Raw genomic sequence first — 10,053 nt, 5'->3', positions numbered from 1 at the left:
ATATTTTACTGGTGGAGTCCAACACTTTTGAAGAAAATTTAATCATATGTCAGGCAAAAGATGAGAAATTAAAGGAACTGCGAGGCATTTTGCAAAAATGTGAACATAAGTTTTACGAGATGGGGAATGGGATTATATATCGAAAAGTAAATAAGGGAAGGATCCTTTTTTGTGTTCCTGAAGCAATGGAAAGGCATGTACTATTTAAATATCACGATGAAATGGGTCACATAGGTGTTCATAAAACAGTGGATCTTATTTCAAAACATTATTGGTTTGCTAAGATGAGAGAAAAAGCAGCTAGCCACATACAAAATTGCTTAAAGTGTATAGTTTTTTCTTCGAAACATGAGAAAGAAGAGGGTTTCTTGCATAATATCCCCAAAAATGAGAATCCGTTTGAAATTATACATGTAGATCATTGCGGTCCTGTAGATAGTTCGAGGCTAAAGACGCACATTTTTGTAGTAATAGACGCCTGTACAAAATTTACTCGCTTATATACTACAAAAACAACTAATGCAAAGGAAGTGATTACTTCACTCAAAGATTTCATTCGAGCGTATAGTAGACCAAAAGTAGTAATATCTGACAGGGGTAGTTGTTTCACGTCAAACGAGTTTACAAACTTTTTAGAAGAGGAAAACGTTCAACATATAAAGATCGTTACTGGTTCTCCACAGGCTAATGGACAGGTAGAAAGAGTGAACCGCAGCCTAGGTCCGATGATAGCCAAGCTGTGTGACACAGAAAAAGGAATTTATTGGGATAATATGATTGAAACTGTTGAATATGCGCTAAATAATAGCATTCATAGAACAATTAAAGAATACCCTAGTGTAATGTTGTTTGGTAGTAGGCAACGAGGAAAGGATGTAGATCTGCTAGGAGAAAATTTAATAAATGATAAGGAAAATCAAATACAACAAAGTCACAACGAAATACGGTCACAAGCCATAGAAAACGAAAAGCGGTTACAGTCCTATAACGAGGACTATGTAAATAAAAAACGTACAATCCAGGTGATTACGTTATGATAAAAAATTTTGACTCAACGGCGGGAGTGTCTAGAAAGTTATTGCCAAAATTTAAGGGGCCGTATAAAATTTCAAAAATTTTACGTAACGACAGATATGTATTGGAGGATGTTGAAGGTTTTCAACAGTCCAGAATTCCTTATAAGGGAGTTTGGGCTGTTGGAAATATACGACCTTGGTTTGGCTTATACACTAAGTCATAAATGCGCTTGAGATCAGGAGATCTCATGGTCAGGAAGGCCGAATTGTAGTAATAAGTACTATGTGTATGATAATACATCCTAACTTTAAGTTATTCTAATTATACTTATATATAAAGGAGTAAACTATTGACGGGTTAATCTATATATATATAAAAGAAAGTTGTGTTAGTTACACCATTTATAACTCAAGAACGGCTGGACCGATTTGGCTGAAAATTGGTGGGGAGGTAGCTTAGAGCCAGAGTAAGGACATAGGATACCTTTTATCTCTTTATGTTAGAATCCAATACAACTCATAAATAGAAAAATTATATTTTAAATCATTAGCATTTGTTCAAAATTCATCTTTGTAAGAATCAATTGAATATATGCGTACAATTTTAAGCGGATTCGTCCTCAAAACTGATACAATTGCTATGTATTAGGAATAGAAGAAAAGAACTGCAACCAAATATGCAGTGTAATAGATTATAACTGGCTCAATAATCAGGCGCTGAGTACGTGCATCTCCAGCGTGCATTTTCCAGCCGCCCTTTTCGTCTTTCCACGCCTGAGAACCGCTTCATCATGTGCAGTATACTAGACTGACTGTCGATTGGACTCCAGTGGAAAATGATGGAGCTATGTTTCTATCACCGACGCAAAAATTCGGCTTTATTCCGATTAGAGAGCACTTAAACACTTCTCAGAATCAAATGTTCGTTGTTTTGGTTGTTTTTGTTGGAGGCACCTACTTTACTCATTTCGCCTGCTTTCAACATAGCAAATATCTTTTCAACGGTGGATTTCCCTGATGCAGACCCCAAATTCAACAGTATTTTCCCAAAAAAGCAATGCTTTATTAACACACGAAATGCTTTATAATCCATTTTTTTGTAAACTAAAACAAGTTGCTTCACATTAATGCTATATCTCATTAACTAATAATTATAATCCAACTAATAGAAATCATATAGATGGTAGTAGTAGTAGAATTATCTATGTATCAGCCACAGTGAAGCGTGGACGGGTACTCTAGTTTAAATATAAAAGAGTAAACCATTGAAGTGTTAATGTGGATATATCCCGTTAACTTAAGATTCGTTTTCAGTCATTGTTGATTCTCTTTTAAAGTTCGTTTGTATTCATTTAAACACATTCTTGGTTGTCATTGTGTTGACACATATATTCACGTCCCTGCCAACCACGGCTACCCGCTTGAGACAAATATTCCAATACAACTACACATTTTTTCTCTGTACACTAACACCAACGCACATTTTCGGGTTATTTTTTGTTTACCTAAATGCGATGAAAAAAAGTTTCTTTCATTTCTTGATTTATTTGAATGAGTGCGAAGGAGAAAACATAATTGTCAATAGTGCGAAAAGAAAATCCCAAAAAGGGTAATAAAAAAACGATTGAAAAACGCATGTCATTCGTGCTTGTACAACAAGAAGAAGTAAGTGAATTTTATGTGATTTTTTTAAATAATTTGCAAATAATTATTTCATTTGTTTTTATAGCATTGGAAATCAGAATGGATTGGAAATAGCAGCAGCAGCAATACCATCGGAAGCAGCAAATATCCACTGTTCAGTAAGTATGTGTTGTTTGAAATTGGACTGCGCAGTCCAATATAATACGCAAAAATAAATATGTACATATGTACGTATGTATGTATTTTATGCGTTTAAGGCGGCCTGCACAATCCATATACATATATAATATGTGAAAACAAATGTTTGCTTTATATTTTGATCAAATAATATTAACTTTTCTTTCAGATATTATTATCATTTTATACAATTAATCTTTCTTTTTCTTATAGATATTACAAATTCAATGTAATTATTATTTATTTTCAGGTATTAATAACCTTTATTTTGTTTCAATCTTTTTTCAGATATTTGTCTTCTATTTTCAGGTATCAATAATGTTTCTCTTTAATAAATCTTTTTTAAGATAATAATTATTTTTTAAATGTAATTTATAAAAATTTTATGAGAATATGTGAAAAATAAAATAAAATAAAAATTTAAAAAAATTAAAAGTTTTGTTTGAAATTTTAAAAGTAGGAATTAAAAAATACAACCTTGCATCAGCTGTTTAAAATGCAACCCTGAATCAGCCTTCGATTGGGGATATTAGAGCAGGACAGATATACTTTTTTATATGACACTGCTGAATGAGCGCAACAAAGATGTATGATCACATGTATACGTACGTACGTGAGTAGGTAAAATATCTGCCCGGCTTAAGAAACATTCTATATGTTTACCACCATGTTACCCGCTGATTATCTGGTGTTTTACCCGCTCATGGTTGGCAGGGGTTGCACAAGTTCATGTGTCCATTTCAAAGATGTATAAGTAAATATATAGCATGTAAGCAGTGAAAATGAATGTATGGTAGAATGAGTATATGTAACCGTGTTCGGTGATCAGTACAGTTTGAGAAATAAAAGTGTAAAGACTTGGCATCCTAAAGAGCGTAAGTAAAAGACAAGTTAAAAACTCTTTATTAAGTGCAAGCTGTAGCTTTTCTAAAAGCTGGAAATTCCAGTTATTCCACAATAGCCAAAAATCTTGGAATTCCTAAGACATCGGTGGCTGAATTGGTAAAAAAACTAAGCGCGGGGTGTGATGAATCGGCTGTTTTCGGAAATAACAGGAACAACTGCAAGGGCCTCCGGAAGACTACAGACAGGGAAGACCGGTTGATTGTTCGAGAAGCTTTGCAAGTTCGTACCGCAACTTCTGAAAGCATTTTAAAAGCAGTTAGGGACTGTGGTGTGGAAATTTCGAACCGTGCTTTGCGTAGACGTTTTTACGAAAATGGACTGAAGTGCAAGAGGCCTACTAAAAAGCCGAAATTAACACAGCTGATGCAGAAAAGACGTGTTTTATGGGCTAAGCTGCATAGAACCTATGACGCCACTTATTGGAGCAAGGTAATTCACACATTTTTATTACGTCTAGAGGCCGTCACCCAAGTGGAAAATTATGTGCGGAGGAGGAGAGGGGAACGATTTTCTGAAGCTTGCATTATTCCTAGAGTAAAGCATCCTCCTCCAGTGATGGTTTGGAGCTGCATTTTAGACGAAGGATCCGGCCCAATTCAATTCGTCGCAGGCACGATGCGCTCTGACCAATACATAAATGATTTGGAAAATGTTTTTTTGCCATATTTCGAAAGGCTAAGGTATCCGGCAAGCGACTATACGTTTATGCAAGATGGTGCTTCTTGACATACCTCCAGAGCGAGCATGAATTGCATTAATTCGTTGAACTTGGATGTGCTGCCATGGCCAGGGAATTCCCCCGATTTAAACCCAATTGAAAATTGTTGGGCATATCTGAAACGCAAGGTCTACCAACGAAAAAACACAACAATTGCAATTCTCAAAGAAAAAATCAAGGACGTATGGGAAAATGATATTGATTTGCATACAAAAATAAAAAATTACATTCGTAGTATGCCTAATAGGATCGCAGCTGTATTAGCGAATAAGGGCAGTGTTACCAAATATTAAATATATTTGCAATTAGCGTCACGAAGACAAAAAATATTTCGAAATAAGTGAAATTACGAGCGATGGTTTAGTTTTTACGAGGGCTGCTATATATATTTCTGGCCTAATAATGAAAATATTAATATTTGTCAACGAAATGGTTTTTTCAAAATATTCTCCATCAAGATTTATACACTTTTGCATGCGCTCAAACCAATTTTCGAAGCACTTTTTTCACTCCGATTGAGACACCTCCAAAACATGGTTTTTGAATGCTTCAATAGCATCTTCTGGTGACGAAAATCGTTGACCACGCATTATTTTCTTGATGTGTGGGAATAAAAAGAAGTCATTATGTGCCAAGTCGGGGCTGTACGGCGGATGACCCATCAATTCGACGTTTTGGCCGGTCAAAAAGGCGCTGGTTTGAGCCGTTGTGTGAGACCTCGCATTGTCATGGTTCACAATTATTCGTTTTCTCTTGTTCGTTTTTCGAATTTCTCCGAAGACTTCAGGCAAACAAATGGTGGTGTACCACTCAGAATTGACCGTCCTTCATTGCTCAAGCGTAACAGTAGCCACATGAGCACTTTTGCCGAAGAAACAGGCGACCATTTGCTTCGAAGTGCTTCTTCCACGAACAACTTTCGTTGGATTTGGCTCGTTTTGGAAGACCCACACGGTCGATTGCTGTTTTGCTTCGGGCTCATACGCATAGATCCATGACTCGTCATCTATGACGATCTTATAAACGTCTTTTGAAACACCGCGATTGTATTTTTTCAGCATTTCTTTACACCAATCCACACGAGCCTTTTTTTGGACGATTGTCAAATTGTGCGGGATCAAACGAGAACAAACCTTTTTTACAGCCAGGTGTTCATGCAATATCGAATGTATGCTGGTGGGAGAAAAGCATAGGCATGCCTCTATCTGAAGGTATGTTACATGACGGTCTTGCATTATCAGTTCACGTACGGCATCGATGTTTTCCGGCACAACGGCTGTTTTTGGACGACCTTCACGGAATTCGTCTTTGAGCGTCGGCCACGATTGAATTCGTTGTAACAGTTTTTCACAGTGCTATAGGATGGTGCTTCATAGCCATACAAAGATTTTAGTTCATCGATACTCTCTTGTTGTGATAATCCACGTCGAAAGTTGTGAAAAATGATCGCACGAAAATGTTCACGAGTTAATTCCATTTTTTGGCCGAGATGAAATTTTAATTCCCTGTAAATAAAACAATTCACGATTAAATGACAAAAAGTTCTGAGTGATGGTGTGCTAAAAACTTTCCAATGGAAATGTCAGATTGCACCTGGCAACTTTTAGTGTTGCCTAGTCCAGAAATATATATAGCAGCCTCAGTATTGCTGATCAATCTTGAAACTGTTCGAAAATATTGCCCGTTCGTAATTCGATGGCAATAATTCTGAGAGCTCCTACTCTGAATATTTTTTTTTTAATAAAACATAAAAACATATAAAAAAATAATTAACACATATTTTTAGAATAAAGTAATGCATTTTTTCATTGTATTTAAGAAGCTATTAAGAAAGCGCCGCAAAATTGACCATTTCTCCCACTGTGGGATGCCGCGAACAAAAATTCTTTTCCCCTTGAAGAATGAGGTAGGTATTGAGCAACACAAACTTCAGTTTCTAAAAATACAGGAACTATTAACTCTGACCGATCTCGCAGAAGAAGAAACAATACGGTTGAACTGCTTTGCAATTTTTTTGGTGGATGAGCAGACTATGAAGGAAACCAGTTTGCTCTTTGCTCATCTGTAAAAAAGCCAATGAGAAAATTTTCGGGCAGGCTTCTAAAAGCCTACAATAAAAATATCTTTAACTTGCATAGAGCAAATATGGATATTCAGTTTATTTTGGACGCCTACGCTTGCTGCAGCTACATAAGTAATTAATTATATAAATAAATTTAATAGAGGGGTATCAACACTACTGAGACAAGCTATGGAGGAAATAAATGGTGGGAAGTTCTCCGTTAACAGAAAACTGCAGCACATCGGAAACAAATTTGTAAACGGTTCGGAAATATCGGCTCAAGAAGCAGCTTATAATATAATATTTTGGGACTACATTTATCTGAAGCCAGTAATAGGGAGATATTTATAAATACATCACATCCAAACAATCGAGTAAGGATGCTCAAGCTCAGACGTGAACTGGGTGCTTTACAGGAGAATTCTTCGGACATATATGTACCGAGTCTACTGGAGCACTACTCTCAAAGGTCCGATCAATCGGAAGAACTATGCTTAACAGATTTTGCAGGATGGTTCAGATTTTCCAAAACCAGCAGGATTATTTCTGTTAATAATGAAGACTACAATGAAGTAGAAAACGAGGATGGCAGGACAGCTGCACTTCCAATGGTATTAAAAGATGGATCAGGATTTTTAAGAAAAAGAAAGCTAGCATTTATCTGAGCTGGAAACGTTTTAGCGTTGAAAATTCAAGAGCTTATTTCTTTAGAAAAACTGCCATGGTGTTTCACCCATGCAGAAATGAGGAGACAGAGCTCTTAAATAACGAGCTTGAACGGATTCTGGAAAGCCTGCATGCTTCAGCGGAAGAAACAGCTGATGAGAGTAATGCCTCTTAACGTTTGGATCCCAAATTCGGGGCTCTAGCTGATCCAGAGCAAATAGGATATGTTAATATATTTCACGAGGACAACAATAGTGTGGAAGAGGAGGTTCGATTAATTAAACTACCACCTCTAATATTAGAAGTAGATTTACTGACCATGGTACAATCACTTAACAACAAGCAGAGAGAGTATTGTGCTCATGTAATGCACAATGTCAGTAAGAAGAAAATTTTCTACGAATATATCGGAGGTGGTGCTGGAGTGAACAAAATCCGGCTTATAACGACTATATATAAGTCGTTGACAGCGCTAACAGTGTACCAGGAACTAACCCCGAAACAGCCAAAGTGTTACTCTGTGCACCCACTGGCAAAGCAGCATTTGCAATTGGAGGTCTAACACTTCATTCCGTTTTTTTCACTCCCCGTCAACCAGTCCTCCGCTGATCTTTGGACCTTCAATAGTGACACATTGAACACTATTCATGCTAATATCATATATATTAGGCTTATAATTGATGAAATTTCAATGATTGGGGCAAATTGTTTGCGTATTTAGATTGTAGCAGAGAGAAATATGACACACGCTGACATCCAAATAATCAAAAGCAGAGAAAATCTCTAACGACATACCCAACGAAGCCATTATCTCTTTTATTCAGATGCTGGAGCATCTTCAATACAACAAAACTGGCGAACACAATAACCGACGCGTTCATTTCGACTGCGAAAGATACAATTAAGTCAAGTTCCTTAGTAGAAATCAACAGGGCAAACATATTCGAAACTGTGAAGGGTTTCAAGTCATCAGAAACGCAGGGAATGCCTCATACATTGTAGCTCAAAGTAATGATAAAATATATAGTAACAGTCAACATAAGCACGAGCACTTAACTTAATATATTGAGGACATAAGGTGCGTTAACGCCAGGCTACAGATTTTTAGGCGAAAAATTGGAGCAACGCTTGGAAATTTATTACCAAAATGTAAAGGATATTGTGGATATCAGATCAGATAAACTGATTTATTCTGCTGATATTCTGTGCTTTGCTGAGACTTGGGCTTTATCTCAAGAAGAATTTCTAATAGAGGGCTATAATGTTATTGCACGCCTTGAGGGAGAAACAAGGCCATCCCGATGGCGCCCGGCCAATGGCCTTATAATAACTCTAAACAAGATCGGTGCCCAGATCTATCAGAAGGATCATTCTCAAGGAACGTCACAGGTGCAGCAAACGTTTACCAACTATTAAAAGTAAACAACTCGACAGTTTCTTTATCACTTGTGTACAGGAACCCTATGTATAGACTGCCAGAATTTAGAGAGCAAGTGATAAATAATATCCTTCAGGTATGATATATATATAATAATATATAAATATTATAATTTTTTTTCCATTAAGTTTATGTTAATAATAAATCTTCTCAAATTTTAAAAAACTATAAACGTCTAAAAGATCCATTTTCTTTATTAAATAACCTTAATGTTTCTAGGAAACAACCTGGTTAAAAAGAACTAGTAAAATGTTTTCCTTTGGACGAAACACATATGCAGTTACTAAAAGAAATGCTCATGTGAAGAATATATTAGCTTTGGTGCAGCCGAAATTCCGGTGGCGTGGCATCTTGGGTAATGTCATGCTTGTTGCTGTTGGTCACGTGGTGGCTGTACATTCTTGTGCGATGATGCCCCTCCATGTGTCTGTGTGTTGATCACGTTGCACATGCGTGGTGTGGTATTGGCTTGTTGTTGTTGGTCACGTGGTGGCTGTACATTAGGGTGGGTCGATTCCGGAATTTTTTCGATTCGGGATTTCTAATAGTGCGGAAAAGTTGCCTTAGTACTTCCTGATTCCAATGCAACTTTTTGTATTGAGATCGGATTGCATCTCAACCCCAACTCCGGCCTTGAAATTTCGGAAATTCGCCTAAAATCGTGAAATTGTCTACCTAGCGCCTGAAGTACACATCTCATGGCAAAATGTATAAAACAAAAGTTATTTGTCACGTCATTTGCTACCGAAATGGGCGAAAATGCGGCGAGCCACAGCGCAAGGTGAAAATCGGCTTGCGGCCACACTTCTTGACGTTGATTTCACCGAGTGCTATCACTCACATTCATTCACCTACGCCAAAGGACACGTTCGGATAGGTCTCCACACGAATATTTTTTCATCGAGTTCCTTCACTCTTGTCGGTGATTTCGCCGAGTTCTATCACTTACATTCATTTCCCTGCGCCATACGACAAGTTCGGATAGGTCTCCACACAAATATTTTTTCATCGAGTTCCTTCACTCTTGTCGGTGATTTCGCCGAGTTCTATCACTTACTTTCATTTCCCTGCGCCATAGGACACGTCCGGACTGGTCTCCACATAAAGGGTTGTTCGTCTTCTAATTTCAACGAACTTCCATTTCGTGCTCTTTTCGAACACATAGATGGTGTCTCAAAGAGTCCAAATATATTCTCTAGCGACATAGGTAAACTGCTCCCTGATTGTGAGAAGTTGCCTGTTGTCAAATTTGAAAGTTTTCCACATTGCCAATTACCTTAGCACAGACCAAGCTTATCTCTATAAAACATCAGAAGCTGTTATTTCCGGTCAATGTTCCTCCGATTTAGTCGATGCATCCAGGTAACATGTGCAAATCTCGCTGGCTCACCTGTGCAAATAGAATTCTGAGATTATACATTTCTAC

The sequence above is a fragment of the Bactrocera dorsalis genome, chromosome 6 (assembly GCF_023373825.1).
Source record: "Bactrocera dorsalis isolate Fly_Bdor chromosome 6, ASM2337382v1, whole genome shotgun sequence".
Taxonomy (NCBI): Eukaryota; Metazoa; Arthropoda; class Insecta; order Diptera; family Tephritidae; genus Bactrocera; species Bactrocera dorsalis.
Note: the sequence above shows the minus strand (reverse complement) of the source record.